General features: G+C 46.7%; 1 pseudogene; it reads left to right on the plus strand.

The window, feature by feature from the left end:
- The first annotated feature begins 677 nt into the window (after nucleotides 1–677).
- Nucleotides 678–3,358, plus strand: LOC115872366 (annotated as a pseudogene).
- Nucleotides 3,359–7,136: the final 3,778 nt, after the last annotated feature.

A 7,136-nucleotide genomic window follows, 5' to 3' on the forward strand; every position in this document is an offset into this window, starting at 1 on the left:
GTCTTTGGGGTTGTTTGTTTGTTTGTTTGTTTGTTTGTTTTTTCAGAGCCACTTGACCATTCATCCACCGGGGTGACTTTTACTTCCATTGGAATCTGTCTACTTCCACTTACTCTCTTCAGATTCTTTGAATCTGAGCTCAAAGGATCTCCTTCACAGAAGCTGACCCCCACACTGTGCCCACTCTCCATCACGCGTTCTCATAATACTCCATACATTTACTTTGTTATACTTCCCACTGGTGTCATTAAAAGCTATCATCGTTAGTTCTTGCTTGTATAGCTCATTCTTTGCTGAACTGAATGTCCTGCGAGGACAGGGCAGCTGCCTGCTTTGCTCACAGCGCTGTCTTCAGTGCTTTGTATAATGATCCCATTGAATTCAATTTTGCTAAGTATTTATTGAGGAACCAGTATTCAGATTCAGCAGACTAGCTTAGCATCTAGTACGTGCCAAGCATGCTGTGCCTTCAAATATACCCTTAATAAATGTATGAATTTTTATGAATCTATACTTGTTTGAGGTTCTGATGAGCTGAACTCACCAGAATGACTGCTTTGAGCCGATAAAGAGCAGATGAACTCTTCTGTACGGGAAGGTGCAGGTGTCGCACACGGCGGGGGCACAGCAAGGATTTAGTCAAAGGAATACACTTTTAAACAACCCTTTCTATTAAGATGTTCGCGTACTCATTTCACAACTGAAAACAAAATAAAATTCCCCAACTCATACAGTTAATATAGATCAGCTCTGGGGATTAAGTGGTTACACTTTAGGCTGAGATCCAAAAGGCCAGTAGTTTGAAACTACCAGCCACTCCACTGGAGAAAGATGAGGCTTTCAATTTCCGTAAAGAAATATAGCCTGGCATTGATGCACAACCGGGGGAGTGATTGAAGTCCTCTCTCAGGTGGGTGGGTGGGGAAAGACGGTTTGAAGGAGACTAAGGTGGAAGCAGAGCCCGGGCACGGGCACTGGACGGGGTCTGGGGGAGAGCAGAGGATGGGCAGTGAATGCACACTCGGCGTCCGTCGCCAGGGAGCACCTCAGTCGGCATGACAGGGGAGTGTGGGTCTGCGAGTCCCTGCAGTTGCAACTGACCAAGCGAACAGTTGTGCCCGCGGCTGTTTATCGCCAGGGCTGGACACGCTGTTCCCAGGCTCTGTTCCCTAGAAGAGAGTGAAACGCCCCTCTAAGCTAGGGCACGAGCGCCCTCTGAGCTTCAAAATATGACAAGCGGGTTTTTACAGGATGGGCGTTGACAAAATCATTCCCGTGGACTAATTAGCAAAATGGAAGTTTCAGGACAAATTTTGAATTTGTTCAGTGGTTCAAGAAGTCTTTTGCTGCAAACTACGACGGCAAAGACCCTGTAGCTTCCAGACCAGGCAGGAAACGGTGGTGACCCCTTCGTTCTTTGAATAAACCGAAGAAACCTCTGAGCACTAGCAGGGCAGCCCCTCCACCCCCACCATTGAGGCCCCTTTCCACACAGAGAACTGCCGCACCTGCTGAAGCCGCCTGGGTGTGGAGAGGCAGAGTCCCAGCGTGGGGCCAGGGGGCAGCAGCTGGATTGATGCGGCAGGTCAGCGCCCTGAAGCTTACCATTGACGCTCTGGGGAAGGAGAGGGGGGGTTCTACTTTGGGAAGCCGGGGATCATTGAGTTGATTTTCCAGGAGAGGTGCGGGAAAACGACCCCATGCTGCAGAGGACTTGGACCTTCTCTGTACCACAAGACGAAGGCTTTGTGACACGAGATGAAGGGCCCACAGGGGGAGCAAGGAGAGGATGCACAGCCCGGACCAGCAGAGCACTTCTGAATTCTTCACTCCAAATCATGTGCTTCACTGTGAAAGACTCCCTTTCATGATTCTTCGAGAACTCACTGGTTTCTCTTCATGAGCAACATGTGCCTCTTCTTCTTGTACACTTCGCAGAAGGCTCACTCCTTTGTCTATACATGTGAGTTAGGAGCTTTCCGCCTTGTCGCTGAGCAGTCTTCCCATCCACTGGGCTCACGCAGAGAGGAAAGGTGCTGACCCGGGGCTCGCCATGCTCTGGCTGGAGATGGTGCCGGTGGAGATTTATAAAGACGGACTCGAAATTTCAGCTCATATGATATCTTGGAAGAGAACGTTCAATAAATACACAGTGCCTGAAGAGCATTTCAAATATGCTTCCATGTTTCAAAAAAGAAAGTGCAGCATTTGGGAAGGCAGGGCCAGACCTTGGCACCTGCTCTTGGAATCTGCTGCTGACCAGCTGTGGACAGCTGCTGCAGTCCTTGGAGGCCTGGCCACTGGCCCGACCGAAGAGCTGAGTTGGGAGGTGCTCTGTCCAGACACGTCCCTCCTAAACACAGAGACCCAGAGACCTTGATACCTGGATGGAGAGAGTGCATCTTAACCCTGAGGCGTTGGAGTTGAAGAGCTCCATTTTTCCATGAGCCTTTCTCTCATGATCTCCCCTGGGAACCCTCGCATTTCTATGTAGTGTCCTTTGGGGGAAATAAGATGTGTCCTATTTGTCAACCTTGTAAACTATGCTTAGGGACCTGCCCACAGCTGTGGGACTGGGGTGGGGGCTGGGTCTCATTTTGAAATCTTGTAAGTTTTCATTTAACCTGTTTCTCCTCTCTGTTCACTTGACCCAACGGGGACTCCTCTTGGTTGACACCTTCTGCTTAGAGTTTTCTGCGTAGAGTTCAAGTGCAGCAGGCAGGTGATGCTGGTGCAAGTTCCCCCTGGACCTCTGGCCCAGGGAATGACCCGTGAGGGCCCTCGCTCCCTCGGGCTCTGCATGGCTTGGGTGTTCTCAGTACCTGCCGTCCACAGCTCTCCACTGGGAGGGGAATGCTGGGCTGTTGCACTCATAGTCTCTTTGGAGATATAATTTGTTAGCATGTTCTAAACTTTTGTTTTCTTTTGCATAGAATGCAGTGCCAAGTCTGAGTTGATGATTCACATTTAAACTCTTTCATTCCTTAACTCCCTCATTTGCTTTGTCCGCGGCCGTCCCGGTCCCTTCGTGAGGCAGAATTCTGAAAAACGTGTGTCGCCCACCTCTGAGCTTCTTCAGCCCTTGATGGGGTCATATTGATTTGTTTCTGGTGGTAGCTCGTCCTATAATGCGTGGAGAAAGCAAATGTTTTATGACAAAATTGTTGTGTAATGCATGCTCTGTGTAGCATTCAGGGGAAAAACACAGATTCTATGATTCACAATGCAAAAAAAAAAGAAAAGAAAAGAAAAAACCCCACAAGTAATTAGATGCCCGTGGAGCTATTTCTCTTTCGTGGCCTTATAGGCTTTCATTGCCTTAAAGATCCAGTTTATTGGGAACCTGTTTTCCACCTAGTCTTTCTTGACAGGATTTTTTTCTACTTTAAACAGTTTCTAAATAAAGTTCTGTATTTCAAGAAAAAATGAATTTTAGTCTCAGAAACCCCCAGGGGCAGTTCTGCCCTGTCCTATAGGGTCGCCATGAGTTGGAATCAACCCAATGGCAGTGTTTTGGAGACCTAGGTTCATGTACTTTGGATATACTGCCAGGAGAGACCAGTCCCCGGAGAGGGACACCATGCTTGGTACAGCAGAGGGGCAACAAAATAGAGGAAGGCCTTTGACGAGACAGATTGACACAGCGGCTACGTGGATGGACTCACAATTGTGAAGACGGCACAGGACGGGGCAGTGCTTCGCACTCTTGTGCATGGCGGTGGCTGTGGGTTAGAACGGACCCAATGGTGCTGAAAACAGCAACGGGCTTAGGGTCAGGCTTAGAGACTTGAGTCCAGAACCCATTCACGTTCCCACGCAATTGTGTTAGGTCAATGGGGCAACAACGAACTAAAAGACCTTGCCCTGTGCTCTAAGGTCTGTAAGTAAAGTTATTAAGATTCACCTGCATAGGAAGCAACCTGAAGACAAAAGTGGCCTCTGTGATTTTGCCCCGGGGAAGGTGAAATGAACAGAAGTGAATCAGAGAAGGGAGAGAGCCCTGGGGCAGTGAGGGAAATTTACAGGGACAAAGAGGAGGAAGTACATTCCAGGAGGGTAAACACAGAAGCAAAGGCCCAGCAGAGTGAGTTGGGTGAACGGGGACACAGCCATCTGACCGTGCTGGCTCAGGAGGAGTAGAAATGAAGCGTAGAGGGTGCCGGTCGTGAGGATGCTGAGTAGCAGACAGTGAAGTGACCGGGCTGGGCAATGGGAAGTCACTGGAGATGGTGATCACGTGAGTGGCCTGATACGAGTTGAACCAGGAGAAGAGTGGCCTGGGAGTGTAGAGCTGGATAAACTGATGGAAAGAGGAAAGCAGGGGGTGGAGGGGCAGAGAAGAAAGAAAGATGGAAGGATGGAAGGACAGAAAGGTAGCATTTGTGGAGCACCTGAGACCCATGGAGTAGCTGCCATTGAATAAGCTCTGACTTACTGAATAACAGAATAAAATGTTAAGTGGCCCAATGCCAGCCACACAATATGCTTGAGCCCATTGTTGCAGCTATTGTGTCTCTGTTTTGTTGAGTTCCCTCTGCTCTTGCTAATTCTCTACGTTGCTAGGTAGTGTCCTTTTCAACTCCATGTCTTTCCTGATGGCACCTCTAAAGTAACTCTGATAAAGTCTCTCCCTCCTGGCTTCTAGGGCACATTCTGACTGTATTCCTCCAAGACAAATTTGTTCCTTCTTCTGCAGCCCTCATGATAGTCGCTCTTCCTCAGCCATACAATTCAAATGCATCCATTATTCTTTGTCTTCTTTTTTCTTTCTCATGCATATGATTCCATTGAATAGATCAAAGCTTGGGTCAGATGCACATTGGTCATCAAAGTAACATCTTTGCAACCGTTTAAGACATCCCCCGAAAATAAGACCTACTTACAGTTTTGCCTCTCGCTGAAATATAAGGCACCCCCCGAAAATAAGACCTCTCTGAAAATAAGACTTCCCAGATAATAAGGCCTCCCCCAAACATAAGGCCTCCCCGATAATAAGGCTCCCCAAAGCTACCGTAACTCTGGACTCTGGACTGTAGTGGCGGGCACTGCCACGTTGGCTGCAGCGCAGCCAGAGCAGACAGAGAGTACAAGGTCTCTTTTAATCAGAGAGCCCGCACCACTGCCAGGACAAGCTGCCGCCTGCTGCTCGCTGCCCTGAAGGAGTCTGGCTGACTCACAATTAGACAGTGAGTCGTGCGGAGCAGGAGTTGGGCACATTGTGTGGATACACAGGGGTGACTGAGGTAGAGGGGAAATGTCTGATAAAGGGAAAGAATGAAAAGATTGAACATGTTTGGGACATTTTTATTCTTGAAACTGAAAAAGCCTGGGCCACACAAGCAGTTATAAGGAAGTGGGTCGATTTAATGCTGCCGCTTATTATGCGAGGGAACCAAAGAGGTCTGTGAGTCTGGGATGCAGCCAGCACTCGCCACGCGCTAAAGAAAAGAAGAAGACATTTCTTCGCAAAAGAAAAATAGATCAAACAATGATTCCTGCAGGAATGACAGCCTATCTTCAGACTCGTGATATTGCAATAAATAAGCCATTCAAGGACAATTTGTGCATGAAAATTAATGACTACATTGAAAATAGAATGGAGAGAAATCAGCGTGGAAACTTTGTGAAACCTAAACTGCAAGAGGTTGTGACTTGGGTGAAGAATTCATGGGAGAAAATCACTGACGGTTGCAGTGCAAATGCACTACGAGCAGACTACCTTGACAAGAAGTACTCATTTAAGGACAGTGCTATTGCTAAACAGAGAGATTTGGTCCACTGATTCTGAAAGAAATGGAGTCACAAGAAATTCACCAGGAAATTCAGGGTTTGGATTGTTATGATGATGTTCCAGAAGATGATGACATGACTGTCATTGAATAAATGAGTAAATGTACCATAGATTGTTGTACATGGAAATGATGGTAGTAACAAGAAATTCTTGACACTGTAGGATTCATAGTTTGTCTGGTTATGCTGGTTTGTGATGACAGCTACTACCGTACCGTATACAGGTAGTAAATTTCCTTTTTTGTTGTCCACATTAAATGTGTACCGTATTCTTCTTCATGGAAAAATAAGCTATCCTCTGAAAATAAGACCTAGCGTATCTTTGGAGCAAAAATTAATATAAGACACTGTCTTATTTTGGGGGAAACAGGGTAGTAGGTCCTTTGTGAAAGATATCTCATGGGATACTCTCAACAACACTGAACTCAGTTAAAAACCTGGGGTTTAAAGAGGTGAAATGACTTGCCCAGGGTTACTTGGCTAGGTAGGAACAAAAACTAAAGTATGAGACTCCAGCTCCCAGTCCGGCAACCTTTTCACTACATCACACGTTTCACATGATAAACACCCAGTATGAAAATTATTGGAGCAGCAGGGAGGCCATTGGGTGATTGCTTTGGGAAGAAAAAAAGCATATGTTGGCCTCGCCATGAGAAACAGATCTGAAATCAACATGGTGTGGCTTTGAGATGGCTTCTACTCTAATAAGTCTAGCAATGAGATCAGGAGATGAGGGGTCAGTCCTTGGAGAAGACTAGAGTGAGGAGTTGTACATGGGGAGTTGTATCCAAAGAAAAGTATTAGGAGATACAGATAGAGCCAAGCAGCCTGGACTGGGTTATAGTTCTGGAAGCAAGTCCTTGGGTCATGCAAATGACCACTAAGCTGCTAACCAAAAGGATGGTTGATTGAATTCACTCAGAGATGCCTTGAAGAAAGTCCTGTGATCTATTTCTGGAAAATCACCCATGGAAAACCTTATGAAATATAGCTCTACAGTGATCTATGTAGGGTCACCATGAGTTAGAGTAGATTCAATGACACCCTGTGGTCCTGAAGAAACTACTAGGTGGAATCAAGGTCTAGTCACCTCACTTCTTTGATCCTCAGCTTCTTCATCTCTGTGCTAGTCAGTGTTGACTAGAGATACAAATCCAGAGACACTTACATGTGTGTAAGAGAGAGATTTATATCAAAAAGCAATTGCATATTAAGAAAACATCCCAGCCCAGTCAAGATCAAGTCCATAAGTCTGCTATTAGCTCATATGTTCGATATTACCCTATACATTCCTCTTCAGACTCCTGCAGCACATGCAATGATGCCAAATGCAGAAAGACACAGGC

This window comes from Echinops telfairi, unplaced genomic scaffold, assembly GCF_000313985.2.
Source record: "Echinops telfairi isolate 266 unplaced genomic scaffold, ASM31398v2 ScPeMD7_7424;HRSCAF=8462, whole genome shotgun sequence".
Lineage (NCBI taxonomy): Eukaryota > Metazoa > Chordata > Mammalia > Afrosoricida > Tenrecidae > Echinops > Echinops telfairi.